Source organism: Saccopteryx bilineata, chromosome 3, assembly GCF_036850765.1.
Source record: "Saccopteryx bilineata isolate mSacBil1 chromosome 3, mSacBil1_pri_phased_curated, whole genome shotgun sequence".
NCBI classification, from domain to species: domain Eukaryota; kingdom Metazoa; phylum Chordata; class Mammalia; order Chiroptera; family Emballonuridae; genus Saccopteryx; species Saccopteryx bilineata.
Window position 1 is genome coordinate 206459502 of NC_089492.1, and position 25456 is coordinate 206484957.

At 42.6% G+C, this 25456-nt stretch overlaps 1 protein-coding gene across 3 annotated transcripts in view; it reads right to left on the reverse strand.

Annotated features, from left to right (window-relative positions):
* TGFBR3 (transforming growth factor beta receptor 3) overlaps window positions 1-24965 on the reverse strand; it is a 234539-nt gene extending 209574 nt beyond the window's left edge. Inside the window, exon 1 of one of the 3 annotated variants that reach the window (XM_066268636.1) lies at window positions 24590-24955. The gene's annotated coding sequence lies outside the window, so the exon portion shown is untranslated. Of the gene's footprint in view, window positions 1-24589 lie in introns of all 3 variants that reach the window. The other 2 variants (XM_066268635.1, XM_066268633.1) reach the window with 2 other exon arrangements.
* Between the last annotated feature and the right edge of the window lie 491 nt (window positions 24966-25456).

Consider the following 25456-nt stretch of genomic DNA (forward strand, 5'->3'; position numbering starts at 1 on the left):
GCAAAAGTAGGTTCACAGTTGTTTGTATGGAAAATAATACAATAATTAATAAATAATAATACAAGAATAAACTGCTTCCCATACTCAACTATAAACCTACTTTTGCCCCACCCAGTATTTATGCCAATAAAGAAATTGAGGTGTGGTTATTTTTATTTTTTTATTTTTTTATTTTTTTGTATTTCTCTGAAGCCGGAAATGGGGAGAGACAGTCAGACAGACTCCCGCATGCGCCCAGCAGGGATCCACCCGGCATGCCCACCAGGGGCAACACTCTGCCCACAGGGGGCGATGCTCTGCCCCTCCGGGGCGTCGCTCTGCCACGACCAGAGCCACTCTAGCGCCTGGGGCAGAGGCCAAGGAGCCATCCCCAGCGCCCGGGCCATCTTTGCTCCAATGGAGCCTTGGCTGCAGGAGGGGAAGAGAGAGACAGAGAGGAAGGGGGGGGGGTGGAGAAGCAAATGGGCGCTTCTCCTGTGTGCCCTGGCCGGGAATCAAACCCAGGTCCCCGGCATGCCAGGCCAACGCTCTACCGCTGAGCCAACCGGCCAGGGCAAGGTGTGGTTATTTATGTAATACTTAGCTAGTATAAAAGCTGTTAAAATATTTTATTAAAAAAATAAACATTTCAGCCCTAACCAGCTGGCTCAGTGGTAGAGCATCAGCCTGTTGTGTATAAGTCCCAGGTTTGATTCCCAGCCAGGGGACCCAGGAGAGGCACCCATCTGCTTCTCCACCCTTACCTTCTCCTTTCTCTCTGTCCCTCTCTTCCCCTCCTACAGCTAAGGCTCCACTGAAACAATATGTTGGCCCGGGCACTGAGGATGGCTACATGTCCTCCACCCCAGTCCCTAGCATGGCTCTAGTTGCAACAGAGCAAAGCTCCAGATGGGCAGAGCATCGCCCCCTAGTGGGCATGCCGGGTGGATCCCGGTTGGGCACACGTCTCTCTGTCTCCCTGCTTCTCACTTCAGAAAAATACAAAATAAATAAATAAGTAATCATTTCAACAGACACAAAAAGGAGATAAGCTAAAGAATAGAATCACTCAAAAACAAAATTGCCAGTCAAACTGAGGCACAAATTACTGGTGCCACATGGTCCTGTCACAAAAACTGACTAACTTATAGAGATGATTTTAGAAGCCATGACACTGACTTCAATCATCCCTTGAAGTCCAACATTTCTGTCACCATAACTCCACATCACTTCAGATGTAATGGGAGTCTCTTCTTAGTCTCTCAACAAAGCAACAACAGCAAAAAGAATTTGTCCCTATTTTTTACCTTCAAAAAACAAGATTTTCCTAGAGACTGATAAGAAAAACAATCTCTTAAAAAGAAATACCCCATGTCAGCAAATATTAAAGGCAATTTTCATAAAGGAAAACCCTATAAAAAGAGCTCTCAGAAGAAGATGGCTTCCCAGAGGGTTTTGTGGAACACATAAAATACACCCAGCTCAAGGCTGTGGGAGCAGTCAGTGAGCTGTGTCACCCCTGCCGCAGCTGCACAGGGTCTGTGCTCGTTAATCCAAGGGCTTAAACCAGGTCTGAATAAACCTGTGGAAAAGAAAGGTAAATGGTTCTATTAAAAATATAGACTGCAAATTGCTGACAAGAATATTGGGCAATTATTAAAATGCAGCAATTACAGAAATAATAGAGCCAAGCTAAACAGTTTGATGCCCAAAGGCAAACCACAGCAAGTTTACACCGGATCTTAAAACATCTCCGAGGAAGTCCAAGACAAGTTTAAACTACACACTGCTGCTTCTAACAAAGAAGGAGCTTTTCTTCTTTTAGCTTAAAAGTCCCTCCATAATATAACTTATTCAAAAAGAAAATAAACTGCAGGGAGTTTTTGTCTAATCTTCCCAATGTGGTGACAGGATCCTAAGGCAGAAGAGTGTAAAAAGGGAAGTCTGCCATTCTCATTCAGTAGAATGCCAGTTTTGGCCAAGATGTGCATACATCAACAACTAACAAACAACTTAGGGGTCAGTTTCCCAACTAGAAGAATACTGGATGATAGACTGCTTCCCAAACGTTACAGGTGTTGTTTGCTTTTTTTTTAAGTGAGAGGAGGAGAGATAGTGAGACAGACTTCTGCATGTGCCCTGACCCAGCAATACCTGTCTGGGGTATATGCTTGATGCTCAAATCAATCAAGCTATCTCAGTGCCTGAGGTTGACACACTCGGACCAATCTAGCTATCCTCAGCACCCGTGGCTGACATGAAAACCAATTGAGCCACTGGCTGCAGGAGGGGAAAAGAGAAAGAAGGGGGAAAGGGAGGGGAAGAGAAGCAGATGGTCACTTCTCCTGTGTGACCTGCCTGGGAATCAAACCTGGGACATTCAAATGCCAGGCCAACACTATATCCACTGAGACAAACAGCCAGGGCCACATTATAGACTTTAAGTAAAACGAGGGAAATACAAATCCCCTTTTTTCCATAAGGTTATATCATACTCAATTTGCAGAGAGCTGAGACTCCCCACCTTAATTTTCTGATCTCACTGAATCTCCTGGATTTTGTGAACGAAATACTTCCTTTAGCATTACAATAGGGTACTCTGAGATCTTGAAGAATAATTTTGGGTCTAGTCATTTTGCCCGCATTTCAAAGTAATGTGTTCTATCAAAGTGTATCACAACTTTTAGTGTCCTCAAATAAACAGGAAAAAAAATTCAGAGTGAGAGCTTAATAGATTTGTTTTTTAAAGATGAATGTGATACTAATTCTTCGAATTTCAAAGTTCCTCTGTGTCTATATCTAAGGTCATTAAACTGAGTATGCTGTCCCCCTATTCCCTAGTAAGCCAACAGAGACCAGGAGTAGCTGAAAAACCCCTATCCAAACAAGTCCTGAAAACCATCATGGGTTAAACCAATGTTCAAAAGGAACTGGTTGGGCACAGTATTCATTGAGTTGACCAGGATGTTTTTTAAAGAGCAAATCCTGCTCTAAATTAGAGCAAATACATAGCCAAATGATGTGTGGCGGCAGGCTAAAAGCCAGCAAGAAAAATGACTAATTGCCCCTACATGGCTAACACAACCAGCTATATACATGAGATTATTCAAAATCAGAACTTATAATTAACTTTCACCCAATCAATTTCTCAAGTGAAAGAATTAGCATGCTAAAGATACATGAATAGCTTTTAAAGTTGGAGGAGGTCAACATGATTTCATTGAAGAGAAGCCAATCTCCACGACCAACACTTGCCCAAAATAATATGGTAGAGTCAACACTTGAAACCAGATCTTTCCATGACCACGTCTGTCACCACAAACTAGGAACCATTTTCCCCCCTCAATATTCCAACTCTTAAAACAGAATGCTTTCACCGAGAGGGAAAAGCTTGCTATGGCTGCCATCAGACTTTGGCATTTCCATGTTGACATATGCACTCTGCACAAATCATTACTGATCACAAACTGTGATGACTTCAGGACTGCCAGTGGCAGCTATAATAAACAAACAATCCTTGGTAATGCTGTATGACTCCAAGTTCCTTCAGAATACAAAGAGCAAGATGAAGCACAAACATGTGTGTTGTTATGTTTTAACACTAAATAACTGTTCAGCCCCCAATCAATTTGATCTTAAAGACAGAGATATATTGAATGGAATAAAAACATTACTACTCCCTAAACTCAAACAGTAAATAACACCTGAGTTTCTGGTACCATAAACATACAATGATGTTCCAACAGATCAATAAAATGTTTCTAATCTGCCATTTAAGTAATTTTTTTTTAAAAAAAGGATACTGTTAAGTCTACAAATAGTTAAATAAAAGTGGGTAGAGGAATTGTTCTGATAGCTATTCAACATGTTATTCAGGGACTTAAAAAAGAGGCAGGATGGATGACATTAATATCTAGTTTGGCAGCCTGTAAAAAGGGGTGTACAGGATGTAGAACAGATACTGCTGTTGGTCTGACGACATCTGGATGCCCTTTAAGACCTATACACAAAGAAAGCAAAGCCACCTTACTGAGTCACAACAGCAACTCTCAGATTTCTGTACTACACAGAGAAACTGGGTAATTCCAAATCTCCATCTTCAGACAGAGTTGGCACAAAGAGGGCAAAGGTCCTAGCTTTGGATAGAAATCTCTGAAATCACATGTAAGCACAATCAATATTCAACAAACATTTTCTACTACAAGCCAGGCTTTATAAAAGATGCCAAAAGTACAACAGTGAAAACAGGAGCCAAAAATCCTGTCTCATGAAGCTTATACTCTAGTAAAAGTCACACCATTTGCTGTGTAAGGCAAAATATTTAATTTCCTGAGTGTCGTTTCTTCCTTCAACAAATCTTTACTTATTGCTTACTCCATGCCAGTCAATGGGAATATAATGACCAAAGAGGTACGGTTTTGTTCCCATGGGCTTAAAGATGGGCTAACCCAACAAATAATCACAAATAGGTAATTGTACGCTATAATAAGAATTCTAAGGAAAAAGTATCTGCAACCTGCAAGGTAAGTACAGGTTTAAAAGGTCAGGTGAAGGATGACATTACAGACAGAGGAACCACTTCAGGTCCCTGATGTGGAGGGAACGTGGCTGAGAAGCCAAAAGGATGAGGAATAAGGTTCAGGAAAGAGTTTAAGCAGGGAAATGATGTGATCCTATTGGGTTTTTTAAGATCCCCCTGGTACAGGCACTATGGAAAACACTATAAAGCTTCCTCAGAAAATTAAAACTAGAGCTGCCATATATGATCCAGCAATTCCACTTCTGGGTAGAATTGAGAGGAAATAAAATCACTATGCTTAAGAGCTATCTACAGCCCTATGTTCATTGTGGCATTATTTACAGTAACCAAGACATGGAAACAAACTATGTCTACCAGCAGATAAACAAAGAAAATGTGGTATCTATATACAATGGAATACTATTCAGCCATAAAAAATGAAGAAAACCCTGCCACTTGTAACAAGATAGATGAACTTTGTGGGCATTATGCTAAATGAAATAAACAGAGAAAACAAATACTGTATGATCTCACTTATCTATGGAATTTAAAAACTGAACTAATAGAAACAGAACAGATTGGTGGCTACCAGAGGTAAAGGGCAGGGGAAATGGATGCAAGTGGTCAAAAGGCACAAACTTCCAGTTATAAGATAAGTTCTGGGGAGATAATGTAGAAGATGATGACTATCGTTGACAATGTTGTATTGTAGGTGATTTTTTTCTTTTTGGAGAGGGAAATAAAAGGTTTTGAAATCATATGTATATATTTTTTTAACTTAGTAAGAGGAGGAGAGGCAGAGACAGACTCCCACATGCACCCCGGATCTACCCAGCAAGCCCACTAGGGGGTGGTGCTCTGCCCATGGAGGGCTCGTGCTCCACTGCAACTGGAGCCATTTTTTAGAGCCTGAGGTGGAAGCCATGGAGCCATCCTCAGCACCCAGGGCCAACTTGCTCCAATCAAGCCATGACTGCAGGAGGGGAGGAGAAGAGAAAGATAGAGATAGAGAGGGAGAGGGGTGGAAAAGCAGATGGGTGCTTCTACTGTGTGCCCTGAATGGTAATCAAACCCAGGACAACTACATGCCAGGCTGACGCTCTACCACTGAGCCAACCAGCCAGGGCCTGACAATGTTGTATTGTATATTTGCAAGTTGCTAAGAGAATAAATCTTCAAAGTCCTCATCATAAGGAAAGAAAATTTTGTAACTATGCAAGTTGATGGATGTTAACTAAGCTTACTGTAGCAATCATTTTGCAATATATGCATATATCAAATAGTCACACTGAATCCATTAAATTTATATATTATGTCAATTATATCTCAATAAAACTGGAAAAAAATAAAAATAAAGATTTCCCTGAATACTGTCTGGGGAACAGGCTGAAGGAAGCCCCAAATACAGAGATGATCAGTTAAGATTCTTAAAGCTGGTCAGACAAAAAAAGGGGTGGGTCAGAAGAAGCCTCAGTTTCTTCACTTGTAAGACGGTAACAATGTTACCTTCATCACAGGGTTGTTGCAAGAATCGGATGAGACTGCAGATGCAACAGTATAACAGTTATTATTTATCATTAGCAGGCTGTCTCTCAAACAGATTTCTTTTCCTGAGGCCTAAGGTTAATTCAAGTACCAATATTCCGTGGGGGCCAGTGGCAGAGAAAAAACAAAGAATACTCTTGAACCTATACTTGTGGACAGGAATTCCACGTGAACACCCACTGGGCAGGGAGGCAGGAGGAACAGAGGGTACAAGGTATACAGAGAAGCTGGACTCCACTCTACCCCACACCTTCAGGGCCTGGTCCTCCCTCACTCCTGGCTGAAAATATGGTCAACGCATCTCTGGCCGCAGCATCCTTAATTTCTCTGGGGCTGACCTTCAGTCAGTCCTTAAAAGCCCTTCTGTCTATTGCAAGCAGAAAAGACCTCAGTGCCCAAGCAAAACACAGCGTAAAGGGGAGGGTGGGCACAGAGACATTTCACAAGGTTGTTTTGTTCAGGTTCACAAATTAGGATGGATGTTTCACTCACCCTTACAATATTCCAAGAACCATCTTTCACATTTAATATTTTTGCATTCAAAGATTTTTGTTACTTATAATTTTAAGCCAGAATTAATAGAGAACCACACTTGAGGATTCCAAGCCTGGCTTACCAAGATGTGTTACACAGAACAAGTTATTGAGCCTCCATCACCCTTTGTGTGTAAAGTGATAATGATCCTTTGATTGTAGGAGATAGAATATGGGCATGGTACCTAAAGCAATACCTGCCCACACAGTACATTGTTAAAAAAGTAAGAATTATTGGAGCTTTTATGGTTAAAATACATCCAGACTTTCAAAAACCAAACAAACTACTAGGAGCGAGATAATACATATAAATAGTTATTTTATAACAAAGTTTGTGTTAATTTGGGATTTAAACTTTATCCACCAGAATTTCAACAATTCCTTCTATCATCAAAGATAATGATTCCAAACTCAATACAAGGTATGAGCCTTAAAGAGAGTTATAAAATGGCAAAGCTGTTCTAATGGATGGTAAAGCTACTGCCTCAACATCTCTGGTGTAAGACACAGGGATCAGGCTGCATGGCCCCACTGAGTTCTACCTTATAATTCCCAAATTAGCTTCAAGGGATTAGATGGGGGCTGCCAAACTTAGCCTGGCACTGCCACCAAACCAACCAAGCTCCCTGGAGTGAGCAATCAGCTTTCACCAAACGGACTTATTAACATGAAACTGCAATCATTCTGCCATAGTCAGCAATCTGCATCTGCTCAAGACACCAGTCATCATCCCTGAGGTCCTAGCAAGCACCAGGCCATTTAAAAAAGCTTTTGGGAAGCAGCATCTACTAGACCTCCTGTAGACTGTTTTGTACAGTATACAGTAATTCACTAAAATATATGATTCACATGTTTATTTATATTCACAAAGAGTCTGCAAATATATGAATTTAGAATAAATGCTCCAACAATTGACTACTTTGCTAATTACAAATAAGCATATTATTTTTATTTCTCTCACTGACTTCTAAAATAAAATTATTTCTCTTGGAGGGGGGTAATCTCTCAATAAATATATTTCAATTATTTAACTGATATTATTTGGTAAGGAAAGGGCTCAGCAAGCCAAGCAGGAGAAACATTAAGAATTAAAACCCTTGCCTGGCCCTGGCTAGTTGGCTCAATGGTAGAGCGTTAGCCTGGTGTGTGGAAGTCTCAGGTTCAATTCCCGGCCAGGGCACACAGCAGAGGTGCCCATTTGCTTCTCCACCTTTCCCCCTCTCCTTTCTCTCTCTCTCTCTCTTCCCCTCCCTCAGCCAAGGCTCCATTGGAGCTAAGTTGGCCCAGGTGCTGAGGATGGCTTGGTGGCCTCCACCTAAGGCACTAGAATGGCTCTGGTTGCCATGGAGCAATGGCCCACATGGGCAGAGCACTGCCCCCTCGTGGGCTTTCCGGGTGGATCCCAGTCGAGTGCATGTGGGAGTCTGTCTCTCTGCCTCCCTGCTTCTCACTTCAGTAAAATACAAACAAACAAAAAACCTTGCCTGACCTGTGATAGTACAGAGGATAAGACATCTTCCTGGAAAACTGAGGTCACAGGTTCAAAACCCCCAGCTTGCTTGGACAGGGCACATACAAGAAGGAACGACTATGAGTTGATGCTTCCCACTCCCCTGCCCCCACTTTCTCTCTCTCTCTCTCTCTCTCTCTCTCTCTCTCTCTTTCTCTCTCTCTCTTCTCTATAAAAACAATTTCTTTAAAAAGTAAAGAAAAAAATAAAAAACAAAGAAAAGAATTAAAATCCATCAATGGCTACTAGACATTGCCTACTTATCCTCTGCATGTTCCAACCACACCCATCCAAATTCAGTGCCACCAAAGGCCAAGCCCTTGCTTCTAGAAGCAATGTTTACTGTGTTGGGCCTCAATGACTCTCCATGGTCCCCTAACATGGCCACTTTCTAACTTCTTCAGGTCTCGGGTCTCTATCTAAGTGTTACTTCTCTAAGGAAGCCTCCTCTAATTCTCTTAGATGAAATTGAACTTGGACACCTGGAATGTATGCAATTCAACCCTGTAGGTAAATCTCGACAAAATTATTTCCTTCCAGAGAGGGTTTTCCCACACGTCTGTTCACTCCAGAAAGAGGAATCAGTCTACCCTGCTCACCACGTGGCCTCGGCAGGTATCTACTAATGGTATTGTGATGAGTTGTGCACTTCACAATTAAAAGGGGTATATGAAAGGATGGTGAATAATCAGAACATTTTTCAACAACAAATGATAAACCAACAAGTAAGAGTCGTGTCTAATAGGAACCTATGCCTCCAGAAGCCTCAAAGGAACAGGACGGGCAGGAGTTCTGGTGTCAACATGTTTGACAAGCTCAGACAAGCTGCTTCATTGTGGGCTTTAATTTCTTCATCTTTAATATGAAGAGATTAAACAAGAAATCTTTTATCCTATACCTTACTTAGAATTGCCATTAAATTGGCTAACAACTAATCCTGACTCCCTCCTAATGAGATTTCACAGTCACATGTGGATATTTGAAATGCATGATCATGTAAGGGCTAGTAGGAATGACTTAACGAAATGGGAAAGTATTATCTAAGAAAAACATTCAATTTGACAACCTAAGTGTAAATAAAATACAGGCATCCTTGTTTCCTTGAGTTTTGCTTTCTCGCGCTTCACAGATACGGAGTTTTTTACAAATTGAAAGTTTGTGAAAAGCCTGAGTCAAGCAAGTGTATCATTTCTCTGGTAGGTTCAGATATTGGTTAGCATTTTTTAGCCATCAAGTATTTTTGAAAATATTTTTAAATTGATTTGAGGGGGAGAGAGGGAGAAACATCAATTTGTTGTTCCACTTAGTTGTGCAATCATTGGCTGCTTCTTGTATGTGCACTGACCAGGGATCGAACCCACAATCTTGGTGTATGGGGACAACACTCTAACCAACTGAGCTACCTGACCAGGGCTTGCAATCAAGAATTTTTTGATTAGTATATACATTGTTTTGGACATAATTTTTTACACTAAATACATGACAGTGTAGTGTTAACTTTTATATGCACCGAGAAGCCAAAAAAATCTGTGTGACTTTATTTCACAACATTCTCTTTATTGTGATGATCTGGACCAAAACCACAATATCTCCAAGGTAGACCTGTACTGATACATTAGCTATTTTTAAGGTGGTTGGGGTATTTATTCTTTTAGAAGGGAGAAGGAGAGTCAGAAACATTGATTTGTTGTTCTACTTATTTATGCATTCATGGGTTAACTCTTGTATCTCCTGACTGCGGAATCAAACCCACAACCTTGGTGTATCAGGAGATATTCTAACCAACTGATCTGCCCGGCCAGGGCTTACATTAGCTATTTTTAATACATAATTTAATAAGCAAAGTATTTAAATAAATTATCTTGCAAGCAAGGTAAGTACACATAAAACCTGAATTTTATCAGACCCACTCATTTTATCAAAACTGCCATATACATATATTCTATTCCTCAAACTCCATGAATTCTCCTTGTTTCACTCACCTCATTCCAAAAGTTAGTTCTGATCAATCCCATCCCACTTTGAACACTAACTCTGACATTTTGTGTATAATTTGTTCCATGTTATCCTCTACTCAGCACCAACTCAGAATGTTAGAAACAGATAACATCTACTCCAACCCTTTAATTTTACACATTAGCAAAACCAAGAAATAGAAAGGTTCAATGAGTGCCTACCGTTACACAGCTAGTTAGCAGCACAGCCAACACTTGTCCACATGCTGCTTTGTAATTATTCTGTGGTTGTTCATGTGTTATACCACATTCTCCTTCCTATTAGAGGCTAACACCTGCTTCTTCTCACCTCACAAAACGTCCATCAACCATCTACTGAGCATTTACTGTGTCTTTCATAAGTTCTCATTCTGTCCTCTCAACAACCCACAGATATAGATGGCCTTTACTCTACTGTTCAGTGGGGAACACCACAAGGTCACCAGTCTCTCAGGCCCAATACCAGGACTGGAGCCCAGATCTGTCCGATTCCACAGCCCATGGTCTTAGCCACAAGCAGGAACTCCTCCAACTCTGGTCCCCAACCAGGCTGCACACAGACCCTGTTGTGGGAGTGCGCAGTGTGATGCAATCTAACGTAAAAGATGTTGTTTCATTTTGAAACCAGGGAGGCAAAGGTCAATCAGCAGTTTTATTTTACCTTATTCATTCACTCAACAAAAAAATTTTAATAGCACCTACCTTGTTCCTGACACTGTTCAGGGAGCTGGGGACACAACAGTAAACTAAGCATGATACTGTTTTCATGGAGTTTACCTTCTAATGGGGGAGACATACAACAAATATATAGTGTATCAAATGGTGGTAAGTCCTACGAAGAAAAACAAAGCAGGTTAAGGAGAAAAAGTGATCAGAGGACAGATGTTAATTTACATAGGTCAGGGAAGTTGTGATAATGGCATTTATGAGAAATATATATTTGGTCTTCCTCCACATTTCTGACACAGAGCAGCTAAAACCCTTGGAATTTCCTAAGTGATGAGAAGATAAAGGTGTCATATGTTACTGAGGTGGCTTCTGGGCCCCACTTAAAGATGGGGCCAGCTGCCAGGAGGACTAGCCACATATACGGAGGAAAACAGAAGGACTAGAGGACAAATCTGTTACCAATGGCCAATGATTTTATCAATCATGCCTACATAATGAAGTCTCTATAAAAATCCAAAATGATAGGATTCAAGAAGCTTTTGGGTTCATGAACACATGGATGTTCTGGCAAGGGGGTACTTAGAGAGCATGAAAGCTTCATTTCTTTCCCGTACAACTTGCCCTATGTATCTCTCCATCCTCCTGTTCCTGAATTCTATCCTTGTATAATGCACCATTAACCTAGTAAGTAAAGTGTCTCTCTGAGTTCTGTGAGCCACTCTAGCAAATGAATTGAATCTATGGAAGGAGTAGTTGGCCTCCAATCTGTAGCTCATAAATCAGAAGAACAAGTAACAACCCAGGTCTGAACCTGTGTCTGAAGTGGAAGGAGGCCTCGCTGAGCCCTCAGCTGTGGAATCTGATGCTATCTCCTGGTAAATAGTAAACAATGTCAGAATTTATTTGAATTTCTGGGATGTCTGTCTAGTGTCTGAGAATTGCTTGATGATGTGGGGGGAACACCCCTCCCACACAGTGGAACTGGTGATCAGAACCCTTTTTAGAAAGTGACATTTGAGCACAGAGGTGAGAGACAGAGCTATGACAATGTCCGATGGGAAAGCATCCCAGACAGTGGGGACAGCAAGTGCAAAGGTCCTGCAGAAAGAGTACACTTTGTGTGTTCTAGGAACAGAAAATGTGGGACCCCCTCCAGCTGACCTGGGTTCAAATACCTGCTTTGCGTCCTCCTAGTGGGCAACTACCAAACGCCTCCATGGCTCATCTGTAGAGAAAATTACTATTTCCCTAATGAGGTTGTTGTAAGGATTAAATTAATAATGTGTAAAGTATTTAATATCTAGTATGTTCTTAGGGTTTAGGAAATTGTAGCTATATTTTTTTCTTAAGTTTTTGTTTTATTGACTTTAGAGAGGAAGGAGGAAAGTGAGTGACTCAGAAAGAGAGAGAGAGAGAAACATCAATTTGTTGTTCCACTGATCCATGCACCCACTGGTTAATTCTTCTATGTCCCCTAACGGAGGATTGAACCCACAGCCATGGAGCATCAGGACGGCACTCCACCTGGCCGGGGGGATTGCTATCATTTTTAACTAGGTCATTGAAAACTTAGCTCCGTTCAAGATATTTTATTTTCAGTTTGATAGTTTTGAATCCCAGGGTCCAATTATGTGGCTGGCTTTGTACATGGTAATCACTTCCTCCGGAGCCTCTGACATCCTTGGCTGGGATTCCTGTCCTGATGGGGTGGGCTCCTGGGAACCACACTGATGTTATCACAGAGGGCAGGAAGCAAACCGCTCTGACATCACTGTTACACTAATATAAATTAGCTCTTCGTTCAACATAACCCCTGCCCCAAGCATCAGATGCTTCTTCAAAAGCGTGATTTACTGTACATTAGATTTAAGTCGTTGATTTCACAGGCCTGAGTCCCAACAGTGACTCCTCACTACACCACTGACAGAAGTAGTCATTTCATTTTGCAATCTTCTGTCTTGAGAAGGGTTAAAACCTCTTTAAAATTAAGATGGTAATTTAATGTTTTAAAAATCCTTTCTCCAATGTCCTTTTTTGTCTAAATTTCCCATTTCTTTTTTTTTTTTAACTAGAACATCAAAGCAAAACTCAAAAGTCATCTGGCCTGGAGGTCTCCAGCCCATCCGCCCTGAAGCAACTCTAGAAGGTGCAGTGAGCTACCCTGCAGACGGCCCAGAGCCAGGGGAAGGTGTCAGGGCCACAAGGAATTCTGCTCCTCTCCCCAGCTCTTTTCTTGAATGTTGTGTTTACTTTTCATCTTTGTAGCCTGATGGGTTAAAGGGCAAACCACAGGCAGAGAGAAACCACAGCAAGCCCAAGCCTGTTAGAGGTAAAATGGGAATCTTCCCAAACCACTTGTAAGGCTGGGGAGATGGGGAGAGACCAAGGTTGCTGCTTCAAGTCAGACAATTAAAAAGAGGTCAGTGTTCTAGTCTGACAGGCCTCAAATGTGGCTTTTTAGAAATCACATTTTCCCTCCAGACAGACCTGATTGTTTTCCCTTATTAATATTATCAGTGTGTTTAATGATAAGAAATCCACAAAATCTTGCTTCTTCTTATCCATTTACACATCCAACAAATATTTAGCAAATGCCTGTTCAATGTCAAGACTATTCTAGGTGTGAGGATTCAATAGGGAATAAAATATACAAAAATCCTTGCCCTGTAGTTTACATTCTAGTCTGGGGAGATGGACTATAAACAAGCCATATAATTGTGTAGGAGATATGTGGGAGACTGCAAGCTGGCAAAGTCCTAGCAGTTTAAGACTTAAGCTAAAAGCTAAGGTCTTCCCCAGAACTCCATATAGGCTATGCAGCTGAGTATTTGCACTCGTCCCATCCTCCTACCTCACTTGCTTAAGTTGCTAAAGGCTAAGTTCTTCCCCACAACCTCTGACTGTTTAAGTTGGTAAAGGCAATTTACGTGCCCTTCTCCACACTTCCATGTTAGCTATGTTTACCCTTTGTTTTGTGAAGTTAAGATGTTATGCAGAGTGGAGGGTTTTCTGCACTTGGGAGAATTCTGGAGTTGTCTCAGAAATGTGACTTTGTATCTAAGCTTTCTTTGTTTTGCTAATGACTTTTCTCTGCTCTATAAATAAAATGGCTTGGGGATGGAGACTTGTTCTTGCAAGCTATCCGCTGTGCAAAGAGACCTCCCAATCCCATCCTTTTTCTCTAAATTTACTTCTTCATTCCGCACCGTCCTTACTCAGGACTTGGACAATTACTATCTGCCCTGGTCCAGCAGAGACAGAGATAAATGCTAAGAAAACAAAGCAGAAAAAGAGGGAAAGGAAGTATCTATGGGTCTCTGGTTTGGTTTGTTCCTTTGTCTTGAGTAAGGAAGTGAACTCCGTAGATATTCAGGAAAAAAACATTTCAAGCAACGAAAATAGCACATGCAAAGGCCCTGAGACAGAGTGTGTCAGACCCATTAGGAAAAATGGCAAGCAGGACACACAGCTGGAGCAGAGTAAGCAAGCCAAAGAAATGAGGTTAAAGAAGTAACAAGCAAAAAAGTCACTGGCTGGTTGTGTAGGACTTGACAGGTCATTGTAAGGATTTTTATTTTGTCTCTGAGAAAGACAGGAACAGTAGAGTGTTTCAAGCAGAGGAATGACAGGATCCGACTTAGGTTTTATCAGGGCCACTCTGGCTACTGGGTGGAGAACGCTCCAGAGAGGCAGAGGGCAGCACTGTTTCCAGCCACATGATCGTGCGCGGTCCACCTAACCTCTCCATACCTGACTGACTGTCCTCATCTTTACAGGGTCTTGAAGAAGGTTATTTCAAAGCCCCACTCTACCCTAAACTTTATAACTCTGGGTTGATTTCCTTTGTCTGTTCTATTGTTTTAATTTATATCAACTATAAGCTTGTTCTTTCCCCAAAGCTTTAACTGATGTGGAACCGAGTTGAAGAATTCAATTTGACAACGTATACGCCAGGCCCAGTCCGCACAGGATACAAAGATGGTAGCACTCAGTCTTGCTCTAGGGAAGTCCACAATCCGGCAGAGGAAGAAAATTGGTTCTCATCAAGCAGCAGGAGAAGTCGGCAAGAGAAATTAAGGCGGAAGCAACCTGCCAGGAGGAGCCATGGGAAGCATCACCAGGGAAGCTGACAACAGAGTTTTCCTGGCTGAGTGAGCTGGAGACCTCCACAGAGAAGGGAAAGAAGAGGGTGCTAGAGGAGGGACAAGTGCAAAAGGAACTGGCCATGAGAGCACAGGGCATGCTCTGGAAACCATAAGGAGTCTGGTATGAGTGCAGTGAGGTTTAATGGGGAAAATGAAGGGAAAAATGGCTGAAAAAGTAGGTTAACACTATGTTGTTAATAACGGGATATCCCATGCCAGGAATAATGGAACAAAAGAGATTTTTCAAATATAAGAAACAAAAACCAACCTGTGTTTTCAAGCCATAATGTATTTGTCAACCCTAACAAATCAACAATTTGAAATAGGCTGAAGCCAAGAAAACCAACTGGAAGACACGTGTCCAGGTGAGATGATGGTTTGCAAATGGAGAAGAAAATGCCGAGCAAAACCCACTCAAGGTGAGACACAGTGAGATTAGGGGCATTTGGCAGGGGAGGTAAGCAAGTAAGAGAAGAGAGTTACTGGCAGAGCTGTGGCCACTGAGGCATGGAAAGAAATATGAGCGCCTTAAATGACTGGGAAGGAAGGGGAAGGGAAACGACCTGGGAGAATGCCAACACCGAGGGTCAAGCACTGAAAAGGAGACCTGAACCAAGATCAGGAAGGTCCAGGGAAAACCAGGAGAGTAGCTCCAGGGAAGCCAAGACAATAAAACATGGGGAAATGGGAGGGTAAAGTAACCAATGCAACAGAGAAGGCAGTGAAGACACTGACTGAAAACAAGCACGCAGTTTTGCACACTGCACCTTTTTTAGCGCCCTATCATGGTGTGGTGGGCGCAGAGCCTGCCTGCAGCAGGCCAAGGAGTTAAGGGGAGGTGAGAAAAAAGAGCCAATAGCGAAACACCACTAGCCTGACAGATGTCATTGTTATTAAAGATTCGGTACCATCAGGAAACTTTTATTCAACACTCTGAGGAGGTGTAAAGTGTGAGAAACAGAAACCAAGATCTGCTGGGGGTGATCTTCTCTTCTTTACCACCTGGGTCTCATGGGACCACTAATCCTGAAACTAACAGCAGGCTTTAAGAAAGGCCAGTTGCTTGTGACAAGTGCTGAGGACAATATATTCACCCACACATCATCCAACTTCCAGTTCGGCTTCTCACCTCTGTATTCTCACACTCACATCCCCTCCCGCAACAGAATAATGCTAAGCATCAGGACCATTATTTCTGTTCCAAGCTGGACAAAAAGAATAACAAAAAAAAAAGCCATAGCACCAACTCCCTGGTGTGATGCTGGGAGCCCATAGTCCAGCACCATTCAGTCAGGAAAAGGCTTTACCAAAAGCACCAGTCAGTCCCAGAATACTGCGACCAAACCCTTTAGTGTCAGCAGAAACTGCCTAACTGCTCTTCTATTTGGTCTCTCAGAAACAAAAAGAAGATGAAGGAGGCGAGAGTCTTTAATTCCAAAATTCCTCTTAATTTCCAATATAGAAAACATTGGAGAAAAATTTGAAAGCCAACATAAAAACTAACAGATTTTTTTTAAGTGTATCTATGATCCTTTCTCCTTTACCCTCTACAAAAAAGCAACCCAACCACCAAATGATCATTTTTCTTGGCCTAATTTCCCTATTTTTGTGATATATAATTGGAAACAGACTGCTTTTTCCTGGCTTCAGAGAACAGGCTCTTTGGGGTTAGAGGAGTCGCCAACAGAACCTCAACCTTAGCAAAATCTGTTTTGCAAACTTCTTACCTATGTACCTACTTGAAATATATAATAATTTGAAAGAATACATTTAAATCCCTTACTATGATGCAAAAGTGAATCTTCTCCTAACAAATTAGACACTCCCCTCCCTTTCCTCACTTCCCTACTCAGTTAAACTAAGTGGAATCCTGCTTTGTGTTCAGTATCTCCCATTTGAACATTACCAAAAGCCCTACCCAGCACGGTATACATATGGGATACATTCTGGAAGCACTTTTAAGAATTTAGTAGAACTGGTTCTACAGGAAACCTCCTTATTAGCCCACACACTGAATGAAATTAAAACTTTGAATATCTTAGAAAGCAACCACTCTAATAATGAAATAAAAGTACCACAAACTTAAAAAGACGTAAATACACAAAACTGAATTTTATCACATCATGCTTCCCCTGGCTCCTATGTCAAAATTATGATGCAGCCAATGGCTGTGCAGCAACTTTATCGTATGAGTATGATGAACTCAAAACAGACAGGGCCCTGACCAGGTGGCTCAGTAGATAGAGCGTCATCCCAGCACACTGAGTCGCAGATTCAATCCTCGGTCAGTACACATATGAGAAGCAACCAATGAGTACAAAACAGCAACTTGTTCCCTTCATCTCTCTCTTTTCCATCAATAAAAAATTTTTTTAAAAAAAAGACAGGTGGAGCTCCACAAAATACTGTTAGTCTAAGTGTTTTTTCATAATTCAGAAGGTATACTATGCACACATGACAAGTAATCTTTATAAAGACACAAAAAGAAGAAAACTAAAAGAAATCCTGCTCAGAAACACTAGCGAAAAAAGACCAGCAATAGTAACCATGCCCATTTAAAAGATCAGAAACTTCTCCCACACACATAGGGAAGACCTTAAACTACACTGATGCAAAATGTTTTTAATGAGTCGATGGTGCTTTCCCTCAAAGTTGAATTTAATTTGCCATCCAACTACACAAAGTTTAATATAACAAAATGAGACATTTATTCTTTGTGGATAATACTAAAGAGAATTTTGTGTTTGAGTATGTTTTGTTGCAAAGAAAAAAATGGAAAAGATAACACTAACAACACAGGGAATAACACACAAAAGTACTTAGGGCACCCACGTGAACACGGCTTTGAGATGTGAATCTAAGTATTTCACCTCAAATAACCTTCCAAGTATGAAAAAAATTAAAAGCCACATTCTGCTCCTGCCATCATCATACAGTTAGTTAATTATGAAATGAAATTTGCAAATAGCCAGCAGTGTATTTTTGCATGCAATGACCAATTTCATACTGTCAAAGAACATAAATCACTATAAACACTAACCAAATTATACTCCCAAAAGGGAATCTTTCACACAGCAAATGGAATTAAGCATTCATCAAGTCTCCTTTAATAAAATAGTATAGTAAGAATTAAAAGAGAAAGAAAGCCAAGTTCAGCTAGGCCCTCCACCTGGTGTTCATCCTATCAATGGCAGTTAGCCATCGAGCCTGCAAAACTGCAGACTTTCTCCCAGGGCAATCTGATCCGCAGGGAAGCTCAAGGACTAGTATTTGTAAAAATTGTTTGTTAAATATAAGTTTTTCAAGGACTAATCCACTTAACTGTATTTTTACAATAGTCCATCTGCAGTTTCACACGCAAAGCTGACCTTCAGCATGTAGCAGGGAAATCAGGTGTGCACACGGAAGTACAGGCAAGCCAGTGCTTCAGCCTTCTGCAAATGGCGCCCAACTATGAAGCCCCTGTCCCCAGAGTGCAGTGTCTCCAAGAGGTAGGGAAAGTATTACCACCCTTTTCCTTAAAGTGAAGACAGAGCTAACATTTCAGACTTAATTCTAAAGTATTATTGTGGCAATAATTTAACATTAAATCCTAAAATTGAACTTTGCCAAATTCTACTATCACTCAGTCTTCCTCCCAGACTTGAAGAAGCTTTCAGCACAAACACCAGATAATAATCTGTCTTAGGCAGGAGATCTCAGATGGACTCTGGATGTGGTTCTGGCGCCCATGTTTCAGAGTTTCAGGAACAGCCTTAATTTTAAATATGGCCACCATTCCTATAGGTATACCTGTGACAGCCAGCCTATCAAGTCTTGATGTTTGGCCTAGAAAACTGAAGAATAAAAAAAGTAGAATAGCCTGACCAGGCGGTGGCGCAGTGGATAGAGCGTCGGACTGGGATGCCGAGGACCCAGGTTCAAGACCCTGAGGTTGCCAGCTTGAGCGTGGGCTCATCTGGTTTGAGCAAAGCTCACCAGCTTGAACCCAAGGTCGCTGGCTCCAGCAAGGGATTGCTCGGTCTGCTGGAGGCCCACGGTCAAGGCACATATGAAAAAGCAATCAATGAACATCTAAGGTGTCACAACACGCAATGAAAAACTAATGACTGATGCTTCTCATCTCTCTCCGTTCCTGTTTGTCTGTCCCTGTCTATCCCTCTCTCTGACTCACTCTCTGTCTCTGTAAAAAATAAATAAATAAATAAAATTTTTAAAAAAAAAGGTAGAATAAGGTCCAAATGAGAGTGGCCTCACATAAAACTTTCATGAATGTTACTTCAAACACTAAATATTGGCCACATCTTGTTTGCGAGATAAAAATCATTCCTCTTTTCTCCGAGAGAAGGATGAATGCTCGGACCTGTACTAAATCTCTGCAGAGGAAATAAAGCTCAGTGTCAGTTAGCAAACTAGTGTGCTAGTTCCAAAGATATAAAACCAGAAATCTAGAAGTGGACAAGAGTCCAAGAAATGGACCCAGCTCCTTCTCATAAAGGCCTTCCACACTGTGTTGATTTATTTCAGCTTGAGGAGAATCCTAACAAATTTCATAAATCAGCTCGTGTTTTATGAAATGCTACAAAGAGACAATGCTATCATTCCAAGTGTTACTCTAAAGATATGGAACCAGAGAAATTACTGCCATTGATCTTGGTGCAGTAATATTCTTTCAAAGCTGTTATTAAAGGCTATTTGTGAAAGGCTAGCTTTTCATATAACCTAGATTCACTTTTTCATTCCTAACTGTCCATGTTCCTAGAGGCAATACAAGGTTACTTTTACATTGAAGATCCCTAAACACAAATATTTAACTTGAGTTATGCAAATTTCAAAAAGTAGTTAACAAGTTTAAGTTTTAAAATTTCAAAAGAAGTTTAAAAATATAAGGAAAATGCTCCAGCGGACAGACTGAAACAGCAATAACATAATTTTTAAAATAACTTAAGAGGGAAAAAAAAGAAAGAAATGAAGACTGTTCTCATTAACTAATGAACCTAACAATTATAATTAGTTTTTGCCCAATAGCAATCAAAGAAGGAGGGAGAAAAAACATTTTCAAGATGGATTATCAAGAACGAGAGTAATCCAAAATGACCACAGAGCAAATTCATCCAGGAAAAATATTACAGCAATGTTAATACTTACCCACCATCCTTTAAATCCTAGATTTTCTGTGTGTTAATATTGAAATGTAAAGTCAGAACTTTCTACAGACTTATGACCCCAGGAAATTGGTCATCACTTATGTACCAAAGAAGATTTAGGGACTAGAGAATACAGTAGTGACCACTTTCTTAGTACTCAAAGGACATCAGAGTTCTCCGGCCCTGGGTGCTTATACCTAGATTCTGTCCTCAGAAAAGCCAGTAATCACCAGATGTTTATGAGATAGAAACAAGTTTGTATGCAAATGGGAAACATTCATTTCTTTGAGCCTTAAAAAAGAATGGCACAATACTTTCCTTTAAACAAACTAATTTTGTCAATCTATAAAGGCTTTTCACCACAAAGCTCAGGCAACCTTCTGGCATCTTGGCCCCCTGCTATCAGAGGACTAAAAGAGGACAACTAATTTGCCAAACTCTAAGACCAAGAATCATACTCCGGCCCTGGCCGGTTGGCTCAGTGGTAGAGCGTGGGCCTGGCGTGCGGAAGTCCCGGGTTCGATTCCCGGCCAGGGCACACAGGAGAGGCACTCATCTGCTTCTCCACCTCCCTCTCTCCTTCCTCTCTGTCTCTCTCTTCCCCTCCCGCAGCCAAGGCTCCATTGGAGCAAAGTTGGCCCGGGCACTGAGGATGGCTCTGTGGCCTCTGCCTCAGGTGCTAGAATGGCTCTGGTTGCAACAGAGCAACGTCCCAGATGGGCAGAGCATCGCCCCCTGGTGGGCGTGCCAGGTGGATCCCGGTCAGGCGCATGCGGGAGTCTGTCTGACTGCCTCCCCGTTTCCAGCTTCAGAAAAATACAAAAAAAAAAAAAAGAATCATACGCCTATTAGGAAGCTGGGGATTGAGAAATGTTTGCTGAATGAGTAAACTGGGTAAGAGCATGAAAGACTGAATTAGATCCTAAATAAGACACTAGTCTAAGGTGTAAGTGCAATGCTGAAATTTAGAAAGAAGGAACTAAATTTGAAAGTTGTTTTAAAATAAGATCCCCTTGACCCTAACTTGGTAAATGAAATAAAGTTGTCAGTAGTACCTGATGCACAGGAAACAAAAAAGGAAACTGGCCTACAAAACTGCAAAGATCAAAAACCTTTTTAAAAAGTCAGTTGGACTATTTTTCCAAGCATGTTAATGCCTTTTTTTTTTTTTTTTTTTTTAATAGAGACAGAGAGAGAGAGGGATGGATAGGGACAGACAGACAGGAACAGAGAGAGATGAGAAGCATCAATCATTAGTTTTTCATTGCAACACCTTTGTTGTTCATTGAATACTTTCTCATATGTGCCTTGACCATGGGCCTTCAGCAGACTGAGAAACGGCTTGCTCGAGCCAGCCACCTTGGGTCCAAGCTGGTGAGCTTTGCTCAAACCAGATGAGCCCGCGCTCAAGCTGGCGACCTCGGGGGGGGGGGGGGGGGGGTTCGAACCTGGGTCCTCCGCATCCGTCTGATGCTCTATCCACTGCGCCACCGCCTGGTCAGGCAACATGTTAATTCTTAAATATTGTTTACATTAGATTTACAGGAATGAGTGTCTACAGACAAACTGCATCTATACTAGACAAATATGATACTTCTGAACTATTACCACACTAAAATATAAACTTCTGAAGAATGCACCATAATAGAAATGTTATTACTGCCTGACTGGTGGTGGTGCAGTGGATAAAGTGTTGACCTGAGATGCGGAGGTCCTAGGTTCAAAACCCTGAGGTCACCAGCTTAAGCATAGGCTCATCCAGCTTGAGTGCAGGCTCACCAGCTTGAGCACAGGGTCGCCAGCTTTGGCGTGAGTTCATTGAAATGATCCCATGATCACTGGCTTGAGCCCAAAGGTCACTGGCTTGAAGCCCAAGGTTGCTGGCTTGAGCCCAAGGTCTTTGGCTTGAGCAAAGGGTCATTGGCTTGGCTTGAGCGCCCCAGGCAAGGCATGTATGAGAAGCAATCAATGAACAGCTAAAGTGACACAACTAAGTTGATGTTTCTCATCTCTCTCCCTTCTTGTCTCCCTCTCTCAATAAAAAAAAAAAAAAAAAAAGAGAGAGAGAGAAAGAAAGAAAAGAAAAAAGAAATGCTACTATTCAGGATAATAGTTCATGTTTTGCACTTGGAAGATATTAATGAAAAATGATAATAATAGGATTATGAGTGCACCAACCTCCCTGAGAACAAATTTACTACATGTAGTTTTCTACAGAAGACAAACGAGAATCATTTCAAAAAGATTCACAATGCATCTTTCTGTATTCCCAGTTCTCCTAAATAACTTAAAATATTATTCAAAGTACACAAAACTATGTTACAGTCACCTCTGAAGGAAAACATATGGAAAAAAACTGCATGTGTATTTCATATCTCTCCAGCCACCACAGAGTTGACGTATTGCCAACATATAGGCCTTGTCCTCAAGGTCATTCTCATTGTCATCAGTTGAAATTAAACACAGTTCTCCACTGTAAGGTCAGAAAGCAATTTGGTTATTTTGATAGATAAACTCAAAACATTTTCCACTTTTGAAATGTATGCTTAAAACCCTGAAAACTGGTTTACAAGCCTAATAGACAGCAATAGTGTGTTATGCTCCCCCTGTTGGCTAATATTCAAAATAACAATGAATTCCCCAGGGGTTGCCTTTGAAGTGCTGGGGTTCAAAAGTAAGTTGGTGACTTTTATATTTAAAAACATGAGCTGGATCAACAGTTGTTAAGCAAAGCTCCCGTGTAATGGTCAAATTCCATCAAAACAGGAAAAATTAAAGTTGACAAATGAGAAAGACAAACTGAAGGGCAAAAAATATGCTGAAGCCTTGAAACACTCAACAATGCAGAATTAAAGCCAAAAGCAGAGAACACCAAGAAACAGAGCAACATCCTTTAACTGACACAATGGCATGAAATCAATTTCATTTTAATAGCCCTTAAGGGGGTAAGAATTATTTCCCTGCCTCTTTGTGCCAATCCCAAGCTGTTTCCTAAGGAAGCCAAGTAATGCTGACCAACAATGTCTGGAGAATTAATAAAAGAAATTAAAAATAAAGATCCATATTCATTAACACAAATCAGAGTTCTATATATAATTACTTGGAGCCAGTTTCAAAGGAGCTGTGATTTGGCAATCCCATAAGTATATCACCTAAATTAATCACAGATACCTTATTTGTGTTTCAAGGGATATGCATTCAACTCAAATGAGAAACTAAACAATAGAAGAGGTCTGAACTCACTGCATACAAATCTTACTGCACTTGGTGCTTTATGCTGAGTGACTCAGCTAACTCTGGAGTCAGAACTAATAGAAAGTTGTGAGGAGCTAGCCAAGTAACTAACCTCTAGTATCTTATCTGTAAAATGGGGCTATTGGTCTTTTTACCACAGAGGATTAAGTGCAGCTGTTTCAGAAAGGCTTTTAAGAGAGTGTGCAGCACACAGTTTAGGCTCAGTAAATGTTAGCTATGATTATTATGCAAAAGAAATCGCTAATTTCACACTGAAGTAACTGTTTGCAGCTAAAGTACCATTTCAGAAAAATCAAAAGGTCCTGACATGTGCTTGCTACTTGTAAAGACTTCCGTCCTAAACGCTCGCTACTTCTCTTGGAGCTGGAGTTCATAAAACACCTGGCTCTCCATCTCAATCTGTCCCTCCTACTATCCCTCTTACCCTCTTCGCTTTTCTCCTGTCACTTCTGGGCTCAGGACAAGCAGCACCAACACAGCAACCCTATGAGGCCAGTACTATTATGCTTCTCATTTCACAACTAAGGAAATGAAACGATTTTCTTCTCTTAAGCTTTTTATGTAGATCATAAGTCCATTAAGTTCTAATTTGCCAAGGTAATTCACGCTTGACAAGCCGGTTCCCTTATGGAAAGTGGGGCATATGCCCCAATAAGAGCAAGACTGCAAGCAGATTCTCCTAGCAACACCGAGATTCCCAAGCTTGTTCTAACCAAATGAACAAGAGAAGCCTCTGAAATAAACTGGGTAAGACGGCTAATAAGTTGCCGGGGGCGCGTTCCCCGCTGGGGCTCGGGGATGCAGGGCTCCGCACCGCCCGCTGAGCGAGCACCCCAGAGGGTGCGGCCGGCGGCGAGCGCAGCTCAGGTCCGTGCGCGAGTGCTGCGGCCGCAGCCTCTGCAGCGGCGACTGAATGCAAACCCACAACAAACGCTGTCACGCGCTCAGTGGGAAGTGGCCGGAGCGCCCCGCGGGAGTCAGAAGACACCGCGGAGCAGAAGAGTGAGGGCGGGCGTGGAGAAGTCTGCCCCAGCAGAGAGCATCATCGGAGCGCTGCCCACCCGAGGCGGCCGCTGCCCACGCATCACCGGCCACCGGTCCTGGCTCCTCGGCGCCCAACCAACGCCACCCTTCCAAGCCCGAGACGACCCCGGCCGTGAAGCAGGGACGGGAACCCGCGCAGCGGCATCTGGAACCGCGCAGCCTGCAGAGCTCGCGGCCAGGTCGGACGCTGCCGGGCTAGCGGAGCGTCCCAGCGTGGGCTGCAGCGCGGCGGGCTGGGCCGGCACGTACCTCGGAAGCGGTGTGTCAGGCGGAGATCCACCCCGCCGCAGTTGGGAGAAAAGCAAAGGAAAGTTTCCCCGCCCAGCGCTCGGCGGCGGCGAGCTGCGGCAGCTGCTGCGCGGCGGCACAACTACGCCATCCGGACCAGCCGGGGACTTTCACCTCCTGCAGGGAGCTCCGGGAGTCACGCGGGGAAAGTGGCCGAGCGCGACAGCCACTGACTTCCCTCCCTCACTCACTGGGAAAAGGAAAGCGCCGCTCGGCGTCCCCGAAACCCTCGATTACCCCCATCGGGCCGACCCAGCGCGCTCGCTAACCCTCACACACACGCGGGCGGGGACGGGCAGGACGCCACAGCAATCAGCGTACGGGGGGAAGGGCGCTCCTCCTCCGCCGGCCCCACCGAGGGCTCCGGGCCACAGAGAAACTCCTCCTCCCGCCGCCTTCCTGCTCTCTCCTCCCCCTTTTCCTCCCGGACTGATGGATGAGCCCCGAGCGTTGCTGGAGTCCGCGTTTCCCTTCGGACCCAGGAGAGAGGAAGAGAAGAAGCAGGGAGAGCAGCCAGGCTGCTGCGCGCCTAGGTTGGGGCGGCGGTTGGGGGTCCCAGTTCTCGAGGAAGATGGTGGGGGCACGGGGGCGCACAACTACGCGGGTGCGTGCTGCAGAGATTCGCTCCCTCAAACGAGGCCCTTCAAAATCCCCAGGGCCCTCTGGAGGAGTTGGATTTTTATTTGGTTCCCTCCTTCTTGATATAAAAAATCTAAAACCTCCAGTAATTAGATCACACCCTCTTGCCCACTCCCTAACGCAGGCGCCCTGCACACGTTCGCTCGGTCCCTGTTTGTTTTTCCCACCTCTAGCCCTGCTTGTTATCTC